Raw genomic sequence first — 20,780 nt, 5'->3', positions numbered from 1 at the left:
GTTGTCCTTGAATTTTTAAAGATCCTTGTTCACATGCATTGTATTCTTTGCAATGTTTACACATAAACACTTTGTCGATTGGGAAATACCAGTTAAAGCAGAGATGCAGAACCACTTCTGGATGGGGGGGCAGATGACCCCCCCACCCAGCCCTCCATAGGCTGTATGATATCAGGTGGGCACAGCCATGCTCCTAATGTCATTTGAGCCAGGGACCAGGCTTTCCTGTGTCTGTGTGTGGGCTTTCCCAGTTAGGGAAACCCTGTGTGCAGCAAAGCCGAGATGAATACTCCCATTACTCCTCCAATGGGGAGTGATGGGGACTAAGTTGGCCCTACTCTCCCTGCATGCCCTGCCTCCTTCCCACAATGGGGAAAGCAGGTGGGGTACGTGAAGGAGAAGCAGCTGATGGAGGAGCAAAGGGGGCTCAGGCTCAGCTATTTCACCCGCCCGCCCTCCTTCCCCCATTGTGGGAAGGAGTCAGGGTGGGCTAAGGGAAGTCCACTTCCACCAGCGCAGTTGATCCAGGATAAATCTGGATCCAACCCTAAATGTGGTACACTTATTATTAACAACAACATAATAGAATGCCATAAGAAGAACCATATGCTTGATCAGACCAAGGGTCCATCTAGTCCAGCATTCTGTTCACACAGTGGCCAACCAGCTGCTGACAAGAAACCCACAAGTAGGACATAAGAGCAACAGCACCCTCCTGCCCATACTCCCCAGCAACTGGTGTACATAAGCATACTGGCTCTGATACTGGGCATATCATATAGCCATCAGGGCTAGTACCACTGATAGTCATCTCCTCCATGAATTTTGTATTCATGATGTATTCTTCTGAACTAAAAGGCCCTGCAAGAGATTGAGGACCAAAACAGATGTGGTCCAGGGCTCCCATTTTGACTGGCGCACCTGCACTGTGTGCGCGTGTGTGTGTAAAAACCATTTCTCAGGGCCCTTTGCCCAATCAAAATTTCCTCCTGAAGCTGCTGCTGGCATTGTTATCCTGCTTTCCTGGAAGCAACTCAAAGCTGCTTACAGAAATTTTGCAATAAAATAAAAACAAGCAGCCAATAGAGTAGACCTGGGAGGGCACAATGTATTAGACATAGCACAATGTACCAGATTGTCTTCGGGGTGGGACAGGTTGCTTCCCTTCACTGCATCAGTCCTGTGTTTCCTCTGATGTAATACATAGTTCCCCCCTAAGCCTTAGTACGTACAACTGCATTTGCTTTAGGGGTGGGGAGATACAGTGATTTAATCACAAATTCATGAAATTGATCCAATTAATTAGGGGAGAAGAGGTTTCAGGAAATGTCCCCTCCCGCAATTTTGTTTCTTTGAATCATTTTGCATAAGTTCCACTGGGTTCAATGGAGGTTAGTTGTGATTCAACTGCACAGAATTGTACTGTTAATTTCTGATTCCTCTCTCCTCTCCTCCCCTCCCCACCCCAAAAGATACCATGGAACAACTTTTAAACCTTTGGGTCAGCATTATTTTCTTACGTTACTTATCCAAACATTAAAAATGTTTTTCTAGTAGCTCAGGTTTAAAAATAGGTTTGCAAGGAATGGCACACGATGGTTTTATATTTTTAGCCTGCTTCAATCACTGCCCTTCCCTTGGTGGGGTATTTCATGCTACACCTCTCTGATGAAATTAACTGCTGAAAGAACAATCCACCAATTGTGCAAAAGTAAGTGTATAATGGTGGTCTCTAGTGAGTGGCAAAGGAGGCAGCTATTTTTAATGGTAGCAGCCATTTTGAATTTCTCCCAAAACACCTCAGAACGGGGCTTTCTGAGGGGAAACAAAATGGTGGTCACTCCAACTCTCTTTCACACATACCCAAGAACTCCCCCCCCCATGCCCCCCAAACCCATACTTGAAACCATGCAGCCAATTCTTAGGTGGATGAAATGGCTGAGAAATTATCCTTGCCCATTTGGTATACCTCTAATTTGTCCCTTGTTATCCCTTGCCACTCCCTTGCCTCACTTCCTTCCACACCCTTCTCATCTGACCCACTTAAGAAATATAGATTGTAAGCTCCTCAGGGCAGGGATCTGCCTGTTTTATTTATGTGTCATTGTAAAGAGCCAAAAAGAGTGGTGGCACAACATCATCATTATTCATGGTTATGGATAATAAAGTTTAAAACATGAGAATGATTTCTAATGCTGATAAATTAGAAAGGGCCAATGGGAGAAGTGTTTCTAGTGGTGAGGGTCATCTTCAGTCAGCAAAACTCTTTCTCATGTCCCACAGTCAAATTATGAATAAATAGCTAGTTTTTAAGGGACCATGGGTGCATAAATTAACTACTAATAGTTATGTTTTACAAAGCCTCAAACTGCCTAATAAGGGAATGACATCAATTGCCAACAAGAGCAGGTGAGATTCATATTTTCCTGGACCAAATTATTTTTAGCACCTTTCTCTCTCCCCATCCCCTTTTATGGTATGTGGAAGCTAACTAAGGAAAAAATCTGTGATTGTGTTTCGTGCAGAATGGAAAAACCTGTGAGTTTGAAATGTCAGATAAAAATCTTCAGCAAAAACTGGCAATATCATCTGCAGGCAAGGATATTGCAGAGGTGACAATTTATGTTATTAAACAGCTGAAGGTGTATAAAAAAGATGACGCAAACACAGAAATGGTGACATGTTTCTGGCATCAGATAAAGATGAAACTGAATGCATTATTGCTAATTTGCTCCAGCTGCATAATCTCCAGGTTGTTACTATCCTGTTCCTATTGCAGTTTGGGGGTGCAAATGGAAGATAAAATTGGCCACCTCTATTACATTTCAGTAGAAATAATATTCCCTGATTGATTGATTTAAAAAAAAAAACCTGCTGATTTGGTAAAATGCGTGTGTGCTAATGTATATGTCTAGATACAAAATTAGAAATAGTAATTTATAATTTAAATTATGGTTCCAATTAAACCATAATTTAAATAGAAATACAACACATTTTACCATAGTGGGGAAAGCTGTGACCTGGTGACCTCTGTGCCTGCTCTGTCTGGTGTCCAGATGCTAACTGTGGATGGGCAAATTCAAGAAAGCCTTTCTAATAGAGCACTGGATTCTGTAAAGTAGAACATATGGCCACCCTACACACAGGCCTTGGGAAGGAAGGAAGAAATAGTTCTTGCAGACCCACTTAAAGCTACACACACATACAAATTCATCACACCTCCAACTTAAAATCACGGAGACAGCAGGGCCGAAGTAGAGGGCATCCATGGCTCCTCCAATCACGGGTCCTCCTGTTTTATTCTCTGGCTCATCTTGCTCCTGCTGCAGCCACTTTCTTTTGCTCCTTCTACTTCCTACGTATTTCCTCTGCTTATTTTCTTCCCATTTGCTTACACACATACACACACACGCACACACCTGCATCCCTGCCTTGGTGGTCTCATCAAGATTGCCCAGTTGTCTCATGTAGTCAACTGGACTCCATTTGAGGTGCCAGCATGCCTTAAACATTTTTTAAAGCATCTCCAAGACCAGGGAGAGAGGTGTGCTCCCATCATAAATGCATTGCACTTGTTGGGCTTCTCTACACAAGGAATTTATTGTGTACTCCTCATTCTGTATTCACGATTAGTTACAGGTTCTTTAGATGATGTCATGGCTCTCCAGTTTTGTTTCTGTGTCTAGCCAGCACTTTCAGCGAGTTTTATTTTTAGAGAAGGGAAAATGCTGCGTTTAATTATAAAAGTGAAAGAAAGCACGATTTTCTCTTCTGTATTTGGACTACTCTGCTTTACCATGGCACCACCTAGAGGTTATGTAGCAAAACAGCAGGAAAGGAAATGCTCCTCATGTAATGCTCAAACCTCAATTCTGTGACAAAACCGAAAGTAGATGCAATGGATTAACAGTCTCGTACAGGAAAGCTCATTATGTTATGTATTGAAATAGGCTTTTAAAAGGCAGCCATTGTCCCTTGAAACAAGGAAAGAAAAGGAGATGGCATGCAAGACAAGCATTTGTCTTAGAAAATTGCCAGTGATGAAGAATAGCCTGTTTTGGAGTTCTTCTCCATCAATTATTTATATACTTCTTCAGGTTTGTTTCAAACCACAGCCAAGAGCATGGTTATTGCTTCTACTAAAATTGAAAGCAGAAGTCTGTTAATCTGTTAAAGTGTCCCCACCCCACCAACACCTCATAGTATCCTCCCATCTTTGTTCATTTTTATAGAACAAGTCGTATAAGATAAGCTATAGTGTAAATCCATGGCAGAAATCATTGTACTCCTCAAGTCATTATTAATAACTACCTATCCTGGATAATAATAGAGAGGTTGCTTTAAGTACAGCTTCAGGCTTTAGCTGCTCTTTCACATCTGAGATAGATAGACCCTCACTGAAACTGTAATTGCAACCAGGTAGCTTCCTTCATCACTTTAAGACCCATAATGCATGTGGTGTCTGGGATAGGCCTAATTTCTCTACCTGAGGGGACACAGTGATTTGTATGCTAATGCCTCAGTGGCTTCTTCTCAAGCTTAAAGCTACAAACGTGCTTTGAGGGATGTCTCTGAATTTTCTCTGTGGCCCAGGTGAAGGTACCTCTAGCTTCTTTGCTTCCTTGAAAGAAAATTGCTTTCATATACAAGGACTCTCTGGGGCCAAATTATACCATTTAAAGCCTGCTTCACACATTACATTTTATACCTAAGGATGTATTTATTTTTATGTATACAGCAAGCAGTGTAAAGTGAGAATGTAATAAAAACATATATTTAGAAACACATGTAGCATACAGATACTTTGACTGGGTTCACACAACATGCTAACCCACACTCAGTGGTTGAGTGTGCGTTGTTGAACTGTGGGTTGTTTGTTGAAGTGTGGGTTAGCGTATTGTCTGAAGCCAGGACATTTTCCTCAGGGTGGCTAGTTAACCATGCCGTGTGGCTTGTTTTCCTCGAATAGGCCACCTCAAGAATCCATGGTTTGTTGCTGGGTTTTTCAGAGTGGTTAACAAGAGAAACTGCATGGTTAACAAGCCACCCTGTGGAAAATGTCAGGGGTTCAACAACCCACATTCAACCACTGAGTGTGGGTTAGCATGTTGTGTGAACAGCCCCATTAGCTGTATCTTCCTGTCTAATATAAATCTGGTGGCATATCTTGGTTTGCTACCATGTAATGTGTGGAATGGCCCTCAACAACTTGTGATCATTTATAGGCTGGTTTTGTTTGTTTTTAAAATTTTGAAGCCATTTTGATTTTGAAGCCATTTTTCTCAACTATGAGGAAATATGTTCCTCATTTAAATATACTGTTGAGTGACTCCCTGATAACCTGTTCAGTCCAATGTTCAATATATATTGCTGGTCCCTAATTACTTTTCTTTAGCCCTCTTATCTAGTTAAGTTTTATTATTTATATCCCACAATTTTATTCCAAAGAAGATTTAAATGATACATCCATTAAAACAATGCATCCATTCAAACGATGAAACAATAAACACCATTTCACACAAACAGCACCTTGATGCATGCATGTTCCATCTGCTATCCTGCAACATGTTCCAGCCACATGTTCACATAGTGGTGATTTTCAGAACCATCCTACAGACACTCAGGGCATCTCTACACCAGCCTAAAATCCTGCATTTAAAATGGGGCTTTCTGCTTCTGTTTTAAATGCAGGATCACAACAACGCCCTTTTTCACCCACTTTTCCCTCTCCCCTTTCCTCCTCCTTCTCCCCATATCTGAGTCTTCCATTATCTTTCATTGATCTCACTCCCCTTCTTGCCACTTTTCCTCTTTTCACGGAGGGAACTGAAGCAGAACACAACAGGGTAATTTGATAGCTCATTATCGGTGATCTATTTAAAAATGGAACGGAGGGCATTTAGTACAGGAGATGCCTGGGATGATCACTGTGTCATGTAAAGAGCCTGCGAACTTCCATGAAGGAGCAATCTCAATCACAGGATAAAAGCCCGGTGTGAAGGAGCCCAAAGGGCATTTAGTGCAGGAGACACCCTGGAGGATCATGGCATCACGTAAAGAGCTTGCAAACTTCCATGAGGGAGCAATCTCAATTGCAGGATAAAAGCTCTGTGTGAAGAAAGGCTCAGCCATAAGCAAATCTTCAGAGAATTCTTCATGGTTTTGTGAGAGATGTCTCAAAATCAGATGCCCTGGATCAAAATACAAACCAGTGGGATATATAATCCCATTATTTGGCTGGAATGTCTGGTTCATACTTCATAGCATTTTGTAGGAGATTCCTCCCCATCTTAAAATAATTGAAGTCAAGTGTGGAAACTGTATATCAGTCAAAAGCACACTTGAGAACCGAACTGCAGGAAAGATGCACGATCACTGTGGGTGTGAGTAATGAGGACATCCATTGTCCCCGTGGCAAATCAAGTAATTGATTTCTATTTGCTCCAGAAGCCCGCAGTGGGCTCTGCCAGAGGCAGCATGGTTGCAATTGCTATTGATTTGCCAACAGCCAGAGAATTAAAAACCCGCCTTTGCCATGGTAGCCCACTGTGGAAAGACTGTCCAGTCCCTTTTATGTTCTCCACCACAATGCAAGCTGGTGGGGAATTGCTATCAGCCTCATTTCTAAAGCCAACTGCTCAGCCAAGCTGGTTGGGAGGCTTTTAACATGATCATTAAAGAGTGTTGTCGATCTCACTAAATTATCCTTCCTGCCCAGGAGAAGAAGACCATCTTATATGTATAAGACTCTTTTTCTTTCTTTCATAGTAAGTTGGTGCAGAATATTGAGATCTGCTCAGGCGGACAGTCTTTTGACAGTCTTTTTCCATGTTTTTACGAGTTCAGTAACAGAGCCTTTTTGCAGCTGTTTTCCATTAGACAGGACAATCTTCCATACTACTAAAGTGAAAAGGATTCTGCAGAACATCGGATCACTTTGATTCCTTTAGTGGCTCTCACAACATGCCAGCAATATATCACTTCAGCAGAAATGCTTTCCAAAAAGAAAAAGAATAGCAACTACATCAGATGAATTGGATGAAGTTCATGGGTTGTCTGTTTATGTATTCTGATGGGGGGAGTGAAGATGGTATAGTTTAGCCTTCCCCAACTTGGTGCCTTCCAGGTCTGTTGGACAACAACTCCCATAATCCCCAGGGTGAGGATTATGGGAGTCAAAATCCAACAGATCTGGAGGGCACCAGCTTGGGGAAGGGTGGAATAGTCCAGGGGCTAAGAATACAAACCATATGTACACTAACCTGGAAGTAAGCCCCATTGAACCCAATGTAGCTTACTTCTGAGTAGACATGCACTACATTCATTTGAAAACTGATGTCCATTTGGGCTGTTCTGTCAAAGTAGAAACAAATTTCTCAGAGAGTGAACTCAACAGGGAATGTAGTTGAAATAACTGCAGTTGCTAAAGTCTTTTCACTTTAAACCTTTACTAAAAGAAAAGAAAAAGAAAAAAAAGCTCTAAAAAGCTGAGCTCACTGTTGTAGCAGATCTCTTCTTTCTGATTAAAGTTATTCATTTGTGGGTTTAAATAAGAACCGACAATTGTGACAATTTCTAACCTTAAAACAAAAAAAATCTAGGCTAAGTTTCAAATTTGCCTATAGATTTGTTGGGGATCCCAGTGTGTCAGATTCATCTGGATTGGACATTTGTGTAATGTAAAATCTGGACTGTATTTAGGGAACTGTTTTTCAAGCAGTTCCTCCCTCCCTCCACCCATCAGAACAGAAGTGTTTTATTATATTGTTTAATAGCTTAATTGCACTTCAGTCACCAGTAAATCTTTGCTCAGAGCACTGCAGAAGGCACTTCCCAACGGATGTAACTCATTTAAAGAGGAAAGAAACTCAAGAGAGCAAAGGAGAAGCCACCAACTTGTTTCCGCACATGCCTTTCATGTTCATGTCTCACTGCAATAAGCCCTTCTGGCTGTTAACTGCTCTCTCTGATTTAGTACAGGCTTAGATGCCAAGATTAAGAGAGGCACCCAGTTGCTCACTTTCATCTCAAATGGCTAAACAATAGGATTAAAAAGCTGCTGCAAGATATATCACGGAATGGCCCAAAAAATGTTTTGACCCCAAAGCAGCTCTTAAATTAAAGCACCTTCCCCAACCTGGTGTTCTCCAGATGTAAATTAAGGCACCTTCCATCATCCCCAACCATAAGAACATAAGAAGAGCCCTGCTGAATCAGACCAAGGGTACATCTAGTCCAGCATTCTGTCCACACAGTGGCCAACCAGCTGTCGACCAGGAACCCACAAGCAGGGCATGAGCACACAACAGGAGATAACTAAAGTTATCCACCGGTATGAGCCAGTGAATAACTAAATTCTGATTTTTACATTAGTCTGGGAGAATCTGGTCAGTTCTTATCCATATTTGCAAATACCAAATTTCTAAAGCATCACTAATTTTGGACTGTTGATAACTTTTCAAAGGACAATTACATGTTTCTAAAATCCCCAAATGCACAGTTAGACAATACCATTATTAGGACTAACCAAAATGCCATAAAAGCTTGTGCAAGTTTTCAAGTTGTCCAGAACCCTTCCAGTTAGATCCAAGATTGTCATTCCACCAATGGTTCATGTGTCCATCCATGTGTCCAGTGTCTATTCCACTGGCGAAACAACAATCGTGGATCCAATTCTTCATTGGGCCAGGTGGCCATGTTTTTGTAGTATATCTTTAACACTTTATTGACATTTACATTAATGGAAGACAAGACATTGCTGCCTGTGAATAATGGGAGCTGTTGTCCAAAAACGTCTGACCTATATTATCTTAATGTTCCAACCATTCTATGATTCTGCTCTTATTAGCATTACCTTTTCTCTGGTTTGTGTTCTTCTGTTGCTGCATTGCTAGTATTACAGTGTCTCTGATGACTTCATCTAATGTTGATGTTAGACACACTTGAACTCTTAACTGCTCTCCTGTCAGTTTTTTATTGAAACAGAACATGCTGATAAATAGATTCTTGAGTCATTCAAATGACACCCAACTAGTCTTGAGTGTGTTCCAAAGCAGATAAGCAAAAGAGGTTAGAAACAGACTAAGGACAAAGACAAATGACTTGGAAATATCATTGGTGGAAGGGCTCAAAGCATTTGACTTGAAGATTTATTAACTTGGGGAGGAAAATACACAAAGAGATCCTGGGTTAATATATCAAGCAACTTGCCTGAGATGTAGGCTGGCTGCCGGTCTAAATTGTGCTGGGTTGCAGGCTGTGCTTGAAAAATGGAGAGAATGATGAACTTTAGAGTTACTGCAAGGAGTTTTCTGTTCTTGTTACACCTTTGTGGGTGCAAACACAGAGACATTCCCTGTGGACAATGGTTGGAAGTTCTTCCTTTTGATGACCTACTGGCCTTCTGCCATCAGCCTAGGGACAGTGGCAGGATGAACCCCATGCTTCCAAGAATGACATCTAGCCAAGGAGGAGACCAACCTGGCCCAGAAAGAACATTGGGCTCCAACTGACACTTGATCTGGGACTGCAGAAGGAACAAGAGCCACCAATTGCTCTTCAAGCAAGAACCCCAGCAGAGGAAGATCAGCTTAGCTTTAAGTGCATTTAAATGCCCACTTATAGCTCACCACCATCTTGTGGCATTAAAAAACTGATCTCCCTCCTCTTCCTTTTCCTCCCCTCCCCTTCTGTGTCTTGTCATTTTCATTTGTAAGCCAGAGGGCAGGTCTTCTCTCTCTCTCTCTCTCTCTCTGTCTCTAATTGATGTGAGCTGCTTTGGGAGACAATAATTGTCTGAAAAGCAGGATAAAAATGTAGTCAAGAATAAATGCATGCATGCATGCATGCATGCATTCATACATACATACATACATACATACATGGTTTTAGCTTAATGACCCTTACAGCTAATAAACTAGGACCATTGCGGTCATCCAAATGCAGCAGTGGATCTGGACTGCTTGTCAGCAGTAAGATATAAATGCCTTTTGTACAGCTCTTTTTCTAGATCTGCTCAAGGCTGTTGAGAGGGTTTATGGTCTCCGGAGCCATAAATCATTTTAGATTTCAAAGGGAATGGTGGGGAGAGATTTTGGTGGTGGAGTGGAGGAAAGATTTAGCAAGGGCTTATAACTGGGCAAATTCAAGACCCCAAAACACTCCAGTGTATAGAAAAGGAATTGGCTGTGATTATGTTCTTTCTTTAATGTGTTGGATCTCACCTCCCTGCTCCTTTCATGGAAGGAGAGTTATGCTAGCAGAAGGACCCTCTATGTTTCTCACAGCCATTCAAAGAAGTGCAGGCACCAAGCCATTAGCACGCAGAGACCCTTGAGTCACGGCAAGCGCTCCCAGGGGTTTAGTGTGCATGTGTTTCGGGGGGGAGGGGGGATGAGGTTAAAAAGGAAGAATAAAAATCTTTGGCCACCTCATACACTTATGGAGTAAGGTAAGCACCAACTGAGCCCTGCAATAATTTATCCAAAATTTTCTCATCTCCCACAAAAGCAGCAGACAATGGGCCCACATTGTCATGGGGGATGAATGGACTTGCATAACTGTGGGACTATTTTCAGGACACATTTAAATCAGTCGTAGAGTGGCCACTTATGCATTGCCCCAAAAGAGGAAATGCATCACCCAAAAAGAGGACCCAGATTTGCATCAAATCTGCATATGCTAGTTCATAGGCCTAGTTGCAAATTTAGAAATTATTATTATTATTATTATTTACATAGAAATTCAGTACCTCTCACCATTGTGAGGGAAACTGTAACCTGCTCCCTGCTCAGGTGCTAATCGCTGCTGGACAACCTCAGGGTCTCCTGCTCTCCCTCCTTATGGTTCTTTATCTTTCAATCAGACCAGGACTGGACAGTCCTTTGAACAGAGGATACCTTTAAAGAAGGCCAGTCCCCTGACAGCCCTTCAGACAGAGGACTGTAAAGTAGGACCCATGGCTATCCTACAATCTGGCCACTGGCAATTTGTGCAGATTGGTGTGAAGAAAGGTCACCTTTGGAAGCACCATTACCATACAATAGGGCTACTTGACAGGTGGCTAATGGTACAAAAGCCCCATAGCAGCACAGTTTTCGTCCTCATGACAGCACTACAGGCCCTGGTGGTGGATCTGTTGACATGCTGCTGTCCCTGGGAAAAAGGATGAGTGGCAATGAACGTTGTGCAAACAAGAGTATTTATAGGACTTGAATCTGCTTCCAATCATGTCTAACTTTCCCTCATGTTTATTTGGTATGCATGTAATTCTAGTATGTGCTCCAAGCAGCATTGCAGCTAGTGCTGGACCTTGAGACTCAGGTGTGGGGCCTTGCAGCTTGGGAGGCTGGGGGAAGACCACCCAGAGAGCAGCAGGTGATGGGAACATTGGCAAACAGGCCTGGTGCTGTCCCTGGGCTGGCATGGGCATTCCAGGTCCCACCAGGGCTGGCACTGGATTCCAAAGTATCCTTAGTTTTTTTCATCATCATCATCATGTAATCAGGGTGGGCAGCCTAGGGTGTGCATTGTTACAGATGCTAATTTTATGATTTTCACTTTTAAAATATGTACATTATCCCTTTTCTACCACAAAATGGTGCTTATTCTCAAGTAGGGATGTACAGCTTTTGTAAAATCCATTCGGTCTGCATTTCACAGATTGTCAGGTGCCTTTCGTTCCGCCTTCCGCTCATTGACAGAATTGGATTTTTTTCCAATTTCCCAAATTTGCACAAATTCTCATATGTGAAAATGCGCAAACCCACCCACCCCAGACAAATCCTCCCAAAATGTGCATCTTCATGCTTTAGTTTATGGGGGAAATGCACATTTTCAGCTGGTGTTTTTTTTATTTTACATATTTTTCTACAACTAAATTTGCATAAAATTCTGGGGGGGAAAACCTGTCCACAAGTCTGTGGAATCCATGCGACTCAGGAAAAGCCTGTCTGCTATGGAATCCACAGGTCGGATTCATAGAAATCCAAACTCATTTGATTCTGTTGTGATTTCTCCAACATCTCTATTCTCAACTAAGGGTGCAATCCTATGGCTGCTAGTCAGTGGATACACAGCCATAGGATAGATCGGTTCCTGGAGAACCGACCCCCATCCCACCCCCACGCCACCTCCTAGGTAGCATGGATCAGCCCCAGGCTCCGCACTCATAAGAGCAGCATGGAGCGGTGAAAATGGGGCATTCCCGAGGTGGGGCGGGGAAGTCGGAAATCCGATACGACACGTCCTATGTGTCCTCTGGCCACTGCTTCCCATGCTCCGAGGTCCTGCAGCTAGACAGCCGAAATCAGCTGTCTAGCCACGAAGGCAGGGCTGGGGAAGTGAGGAGGAGATCCACTCCTCACCACTCCTCCCGCCCTGCACTGGATAGGTGGTCACCCCTGGGGTTGGAGGTGACCGTCGATCCTGATAGGATTGCTCCCTAAATGTGTTTAACATCAGGGCAGCCAAAGCAAACTCCATTTTATTCCTGTAGTCTTGATGGTACAATGATTTAAGTGAGTTTAATGTGCAAATCTGTGCATGCTCACAGAATTTATCTCTCTCTCTCCCTCCCTATTTAAACCATGTTTTTTAGACAGGGTTTTTATTTTCTCTTTGGTCTCATGTATCAGCAACATAGAATCATAGAATCATAGAATAGTAGGGTTGGAAGGGGCCTACAAGGCCATCGAGTCCAACCCCCTGCTCAATGCAGGAATCCAAGTCAGAGCATCCCTGACAAATGGCTGTCCAGCCTCGTCTTGAAGGCCTCCAGTGTGGGAGAGCCCACCACCTCCCCAGGTAATTGGTTCCATTGCCGTATTGCTCTGACACTCAGGAAGTTTTTCCTGATGTTCAGTCGGAATCTGGCTTCCTATAACTTGAGCCCATTATTCCGTGTCCTGCACTCTGGGATGATCGAGAAGAGATCCTGGCCTTCTTCTCTGTGACAACCTTTCAAGTACTTGAAGAGCGCTATCATATCTCCCCTCAGTCTTCTCTTCTCAAGGCTAAACATGCCCAGTTCTTTCAGTCTCTCTTCATAGGGCTTTGTTTCCAGTCCCCTGATCATCTTTGTTGCCCTCCTTTGAACCCTCTCCAGCTTGTCTGCATCCTTCTTAAAGTGTGGTGCCCAGAACTGGACACAGTACTCCAGATGAGGCCTAACCAGTGCTGAGTAGAGGGGAACTAGTACTTCCCGGGATTTGGAAGCGATGCTTCTATGAATGCAGCCCAAAATAGCATTTGCCTTTTTTGCAGCCACATCACATTGTTGGCTCATATTCAGCTTGTGATCGACGACAATTCCAAGATCCTTCTCGCTCGTAGTGTGGTTGAGCCACGTATCCCCCATCTTGTAACTGTGCATTTGGTTTCTTTTTCCTAGGTGCAGAACTTGGCATTTGTCCCTATTAAATGCCATTCTGTTGTTTTCTGCCCAGCACTCCAGTCTATCCAGATCACTTTGAATTTTGTTTCTGTCTTCCAAAGTATTAGCTATCCCTCCCAATTTTGTGTCATCTGCAAATTTGATCAGCATTCCCTGCACCTCCTCCTCCAAGTCATTAATAAAAATATTGAAGAGCACTGGGCCCAGGACTGAGCCCTGCGGTACCCCACTCGTTACCTCTCCCCAGCTTGAGAAGGTCCCATTGATAAGCACTCTTTGGGTCCGATTCTGTAGCCAACTGTGGATCCACATGATCGTTGTTTCATCTAGCCCACTTCGAGCTAGTTTGCTCATCAGGATATCATGGGGCACTTTGTCGAAAGCTTTGCTGAAGTCGAGGTATATGATGTCTACAGCATTCCCACGGTCTACAAGGGAGGTGACTTGATCAAAAAATGAGATCAGATTTGTCTGGCAGGACTTGTTTTTGACAAATCCATGTTGGCTTCGAGTAATCACTGCATTGTTGTCAAGGTGCTTCCAGATGGATTGCTTTATGATCTGCTCCAGAATTTTCCCAGGGATTGATGTCAGACTGACTGGTCTGTAGTTCCCAGGTTCCTCCTTTTTACCCTTTTTGAAGATAGGGACAACGTTAGCCCTCCTCCAGTCATCTGGCACTTCCCCGGTCCTCCATGATTTCTCAAAGAGAATAGACAGCGGTTCTGAGAGCTCTTCTGCCAGTTCCTTTATGACTCTAGGATGCAGTTCATCTGGCCCTGGAGATTTGAACTCATTCAAAGTAATGAGGTGTTCCTTGACCATATGCCTGTCGATCTCAAGCTGCAATCCTGCCCCTTCAGCCTGTACTTCGCCTTTGCCAGGGGGGTCATAGACCCTCTTTTGGGAGAAGACTGAGCCAAAGTAGGAATTGAGCACCTCTGCCTTTTCTTTGTCCTCTGTTATCATTTTGCCATCCTTATTTAATAGCTGAACAACCATTTCTTTCCTCTGCCTTTTACTATGCACGTAGCTGAAGAAAGCCTTTTTGTTGTTTTTAGCATCCCTCGCTAACCTCACCTCGTTCTCCGCTTTAGCCTTCCTGACGCCATCCCTGCAATTCTGTGCTACCTGCCTGTACTCTTCCTTTGTTACTTGGCCTTCTTTCCACTTCCTATATGTGTCCTTTTTTGTTTTCAGGTCATCCCTAAGCTTTTTGTGAAGCCACATTGGCTTCTTCTGTTGTCTTCCACCTTTTCTTCTTGTTGGAATTGTTTGTGATTGTGCCTTGAGAATTTCCTTTTTTAAAAGTTCCCACCCATCTTGGACTCCTTTTCTCGCTAGCATTGCTTGCCATGGGACCTTACTGATCATTGTTCTGAGTTTATTAAAATCAGCTTTCCTAAAATCCAGGGTACGCGTTTGAGTACACTCGGCTTTTGCTTCCCTTAGAACCAAGAACTCAAGTACAACATGGTCGCTTTCCCCCAGAGTTCCTGTAACTGCTACTTTATCCACTAAGTCATCTCTGTTGGTTAGGATCAAGTCAAGGATAGCCGATCCTCTAGTTCCTTCCTCTACTTTCTGTAGGAGGAAGTTATCCGCCACACAAGTCAGGAATTTCCTGGAGGGGCCATGTTTTGCAGAATTTGTCTCCCAACAAATATCGGGGAAATTGAAGTCCCCCATTACTACTACATCATGCTTCCTTAAAACATTGGCTATTTGATTTTCAAAAGTTTCATCCTTGTCTTCTCCTTGATTGGGTGGCCGGTAGTAGACTCCGACCACCAGGTTCCTTTTATTCTTTGCTCCATTTATTTCAACCCAGATGCTCTCGATGGGGCTACCAAGCTCCTCCTCCTGTATTTCTGTGCAGAGATATGTATTTTTCACATACAGTGCAACCCCGCCTCCCTTTCTGTTCCTCCTGTTCTTTTTGAACAAGTTATATCCTTCAACTGCTGTATTCCAGTCATGAGAGTCATCCCACCAAGTCTCAGTTATACCTATCAAGTCATAATTTCCCTCCTGTATTAAGAGTTCAAGTTCGTTCTGTTTGTTTCCCATACTCTGGGCATTAGTATATAGACATCGAAGACCATGTGCTTCATAGTCTGGCTTTCTTCCTACATGTGTCTGAAGACTATTATTGGGCGCTATCAGCGCTGTTCTCTCCATTGCAGTGCATGCGCCTACGTCCATTGTTACCCCCAACATTACATCTCCCTTCCCCGTAGGATTCAGTTTAAAGCCCTCCTGATGAAGTTCTTCATGCTGTGGCCAAACACATTCTTCCCAGCCTTTGTGAGGTGCAACCCATCCCTAGCCAACAGCCCATCTTCCAGTAAGTATAGCCCGTGGTCCCAGAATCCAAATCTCTCTCGTCGGCACCACCTTCGTAGCCAGTCATTCACCCGGAGTATTTTTCGTTCCCTTTCTATCCCTCTTCTAACTACTGGAAGGATGGATGAGAAAACTATCTGGGCCCCAAAGTTCTTGAGTTTCCTTCCCAAAGCTTCAAAGTCTGACGTGATCTCTTCGTAGCTCCGCTTGGCGGTATCATTTGTTCCCACATGGATGAGAAGAAAGGGATACCTGTCAGTGGGCTTTATGAGTGCAGGCAACCTTTCAGTCACGTCTCTAATCTGTCCTCCCGGGAGACAACATACCTGGCGAGTCCACGGGTCTTCGCGACATACTTGGGTCTCGATCCCACGCAGCAAGGAGTCTCCCACTACTACCACTCTTCTCTTCTTCTTCTTGTAGGCCTGGGTTTCATCGCCTCTGTTTGACTGACCTTTAGCCTCTTGCTCACTCTCATGCAGGTTCCCCTGTGATTCTTCCTCTGCAGGCTGTCCTCCAGTCTCATCTGCAAGTACCTGGAATAGGTTCCACAGCTCCACCGCTTCCACTGGTGCAGAGTGGCGTCTAGTTCTTCTTCTCCTAACTGTCACCGTTTTCCAAGGAGTATCCTCTACTACATTTTTCTTCACCTCAGCATTTCCCACTGCCTCATCTTGCTGTTGCTCTTCAAGCTTCTGGTCTGCCCTTTGCTGCTGTAGTTCCCCCATTCTGTCCAAGAACTCTTCGTGTTCTCTTATTCCCCGGAGGGTTGACAGTCGCCGCTCCAGTCCACTTACTTTTTCCTCCAGCAGCGTGATCAACTTGCACTTGTTGCAGGTGTAGGCCATGTTGTTCTCAGGCAAGAAAACAAACATTGCACACACCTTGCAGGTCACCACCACTGGAGAGTCTTGTCCTTCCATAGCCTCTTTTCCCTTTTTGTGTCTAGCTTTGTGATTGTTCTAGACTAGCCTGTGCCTGCTCCTCTACTCAGTAGAGGTTAAAAGCAGAGTCCCACTGGTGTGGAAGTGTGTGTTACAAGACAAATAAATGAAAAAAAGTTAGTAAAAAAAAAAAAAAATGTTAGGGGCCTCCCCCTTGACCTCCCCTGCCGAACTCCCCTGGCCAACTCCTGTTTGCTCCCCCTGTTCGCTCGCTCTGTTCGCTCGCTCTCTGGGAGCTTGCCTGCTTCTGTAGTCCCTGGACCAGCTGGAGCAGCTTGCTCTGCTCTGCTCTGCTCAGCTGGGAGGCGGGAAACAGACTGAAGCTTCCCGCCCAGTCAGCTGCTGGGAGTACTCAGGCCACACCCCTCCAATTCAGTTGGAGCTCTCAGAAGCTCCTGGTGAGCTCACAGCCAGTCAGAAGGATAAAGGGCAGCGCCCTGGGCTTCCTGCAACCCACTTACCTCTTAGCCTCTGTCTCCTTTGTCTCCTTTGTCTCTTCAACCACTGCAACTCCCCTGGCCAACTCCTGTTTGCTCCCCCTGTTCGCTCGCTCTGTTCGCTCGCTCTCTGGGAGCTTGCCTGCTTCTGTAGTCCCTGGACCAGCTGGAGCAGCTTGCTCTGCTCTGCTCTGCTCAGCTGGGAGGCGGGAAACAGACTGAAGCTTCCCGCCCAGTCAGCTGCTGGGAGTACTCAGGCCACACCCCTCCAATTCAGTTGGAGCTCTCAGAAGCTCCTGGTGAGCTCACAGCCAGTCAGAAGGATAAAGGGCAGCGCCCTGGGCTTCCTGCAACCCACTTACCTCTTAGCCTCTGTCTCCTTTGTCTCCTTTGTCTCTTCAACCACTGCAACTCCCCTGGCCAACTCCTGTTTGCTCCCCCTGTTCGCTCGCTCTGTTCGCTCGCTCTCTGGGAGCTTGCCTGCTTCTGTAGTCCCTGGACCAGCTGGAGCAGCTTGCTCTGCTCTGCTCTGCTCAGCTGGGAGGCGGGAAACAGACTGAAGCTTCCCGCCCAGTCAGCTGCTGGGAGTACTCAGGCCACACCCCTCCAATTCAGTTGGAGCTCTCAGAAGCTCCTGGTGAGCTCACAGCCAGTCAGAAGGATAAAGGGCAGCGCCCTGGGCTTCCTGCAACCCACTTACCTCTTAGCCTCTGTCTCCTTTGTCTCCTTTGTCTCTTCAACCACTGCAACTCCCCTGGCCAACTCCTGTTTGCTCCCCCTGTTCGCTCACTCTGTTCGCTCGCTCTCTGGGAGCTTGCCTGCTTCTGTAGTCCCTGGACCAGCTGGAGCAGCTTGCTCTGCTCTGCTCTGCTCAGCTGGGAGGCGGGAAACAGACTGAAGCTTCCCGCCCAGTCAGCTGCTGGGAGTACTCAGGCCACACCCCTCCAATTCAGTTGGAGCTCTCAGAAGCTCCTGGTGAGCTCACAGCCAGTCAGAAGGATAAAGGGCAGCGCCCTGGGCTTCCTGCAACCCACTTACCTCTTAGCCTCTGTCTCCTTTGTCTCCTTTGTCTCTTCAACCACTGCAACTCCCCTGGCCAACTCCTGTTTGCTCCCCCTGTTCGCTCGCTCTGTTCGCTCGCTCTCTGGGAGCTTGCCTGCTTCTGTAGTCCCTGGACCAGCTGGAGCAGCTTGCTCTGCTCTGCTCTGCTCAGCTGGGAGGCGGGAAACAGACTGAAGCTTCCCGCCCAGTCAGCTGCTGGGAGTACTCAGGCCACACCCCTCCAATTCAGTTGGAGCTCTCAGAAGCTCCTGGTGAGCTCACAGCCAGTCAGAAGGATAAAGGGCAGCGCCCTGGGCTTCCTGCAACCCACTTACCTCTTAGCCTCTGTCTCCTTTGTCTCCTTTGTCTCTTCAACCACTGCAACTCCCCTGGCCAACTCCTGTTTGCTCCCCCTGTTCGCTCGCTCTGTTCGCTCGCTCTCTGGGAGCTTGCCTGCTTCTGTAGTCCCTGGACCAGCTGGAGCAGCTTGCTCTGCTCTGCTCTGCTCAGCTGGGAGGCGGGAAACAGACTGAAGCTTCCCGCCCAGTCAGCTGCTGGGAGTACTCAGGCCACACCCCTCCAATTCAGTTGGAGCTCTCAGAAGCTCCTGGTGAGCTCACAGCCAGTCAGAAGGATAAAGGGCAGCGCCCTGGGCTTCCTGCAACCCACTTACCTCTTAGCCTCTGTCTCCTTTGTCTCCTTTGTCTCTTCAACCACTGCAACTCCCCTGGCCAACTCCTGTTTGCTCCCCCTGTTCGCTCGCTCTGTTCGCTCGCTCTCTGGGAGCTTGCCTGCTTCTGTAGTCCCTGGACCAGCTGGAGCAGCTTGCTCTGCTCTGCTCTGCTCAGCTGGGAGGCGGGAAACAGATGTAATTGTAATGCATAGAATGGCAGTAATGGGGGAGAGAATAGAAATGTTAGTCATGTGCTTCACAACTGAAGTAATACATACAAGTAATACATAAGTAATGCAAGTAATACATAAGTCTAGCGGTTAGGATTCCTGGTTTTCACCCAGGCGGCCCGGGTTCGACAAATTTTAAGGGCTCAGTCCTGGGCCCAGTGCTCTTCAACATTTTTATTAATGACTTGGAGGAGGAGGTGCAGGGAATGCTGATCAAATTTGCAGATGACACAAAATTGGGAGGGATAGCTAATACTTTGGAAGACAGAAACAAAATTCAAAGTGATCTGGATAGACTGGAGTGCTGGGCAGAAAACAACAGAATGGCATTTAATAGGGACAAATGCCAAGTTCTGCACCTAGGAAAAAGAAACCAAATGCACAGTTACAAGATGGGGGATACGTGGCTCAACCACACTACGAGCAAGAAGGATCTTGGAATTGTTGTAGATCACAAGCTGAATATGAGCCAACAATGTGATGTGGCTGCAAAAAAGGCAAATGCTATTTTGGGCTGCATTCATAGAAGCATCGCTTCCAAATCCCGGGAAGTACTAGTTCCCCTCTACTCAGCACTGGTTAGGCCTCATCTGGAGTACTGTGTCCAGTTCTGGGCACCACACTTTAAGAAGGATGCAGACAAACTGGAGAGGGTTCAAAGGAGGGCAACAAAGATGATCAGGGGACTGGAAACAAAGCCCTATGAAGAGAGACTGAAAGAACTGGGCATGTTTAGCCTTGAGAAGAGAAGACTGAGGGGAGATATGATAGCACTCTTCAAGTACTTGAAAGGTTGTCACAGAGAAGAAGGCCAGGATCTCTTCTTGATCATCCCAGAGTGCAGGACACGGAATAATGGGCTCAAGTTACAGGAAGCCAGATTCCGGCTGAACATCAGGAAAAACTTCCTGAGTGTCAGAGCAATACGACAATGGAACCAATTACCTGGGGAGGTGGTGGGCTCCTCCACACTGGAGGCCTTCAAGGCGAGGTTGGACAGCCATCTGTCAGGGATGCTCTGACTTGGATTCCTGCACTGAGCAGGGGGTTGGACTCGATGGCCTTGTAGGCCCCTTCCAACCCTACTATTCTATGATTCTATGATTCTATATGGGCATCTAACCTAAAGCAGTCACTCCATCCACACCCACTCCCATAAGAACATTAAGTCCAGGGTCTAAAATGACCTGGCTCCACTATTAGGGTGGCCACTTGTGGATCACCAAAAACAGGACAGCAATTTGTATGGAGGCAAATTTAGAAATACTTTTATTTAAATAGAAATGCAGTACATCTCACCATAATGGGGAAGACTGAGACAAGGTGACCTGTGTGCCTTGCTCAGACTGCTCTTGAAGGATGACTTCCAGGCCCAGCTCTTCCTTCTGATGGTTACTTTTAAACCGGAACTGCACAGCCCTTTAAATGGAGGGTGCCTTCAAGATAGAGGATAGTCCTCTGGCAGCCCTTCAAATACAGGACCGCCCTCTCTAAAGGGTGGTGGCCTAGGGTGGCTATGTGTTCTCTCTAAAAGAGGACACATAGCCACCCTAGGCCACCAGTGGCTCCAAAGTCCTGGCTTTTGAAGGCTTCATCCAGGCCTAGGATTGCCAGTTGGGTGTTTTACCTGCCAGAGTGGGACTTCTAACCTCAAGTTCAATATCAAGTGTATTGTTTTATAAACATCGGATTTTGAGCTAGAGAGGTGAAAACATG

This window comes from Heloderma suspectum, chromosome 2 (genome assembly GCF_057233095.1).
Source record: "Heloderma suspectum isolate Gila_16-S chromosome 2, 16-S_ref, whole genome shotgun sequence".
In the NCBI taxonomy this organism is placed as follows: Eukaryota; Metazoa; Chordata; class Lepidosauria; order Squamata; family Helodermatidae; genus Heloderma; species Heloderma suspectum.
This window is presented reverse-complemented; position numbering follows the sequence as displayed.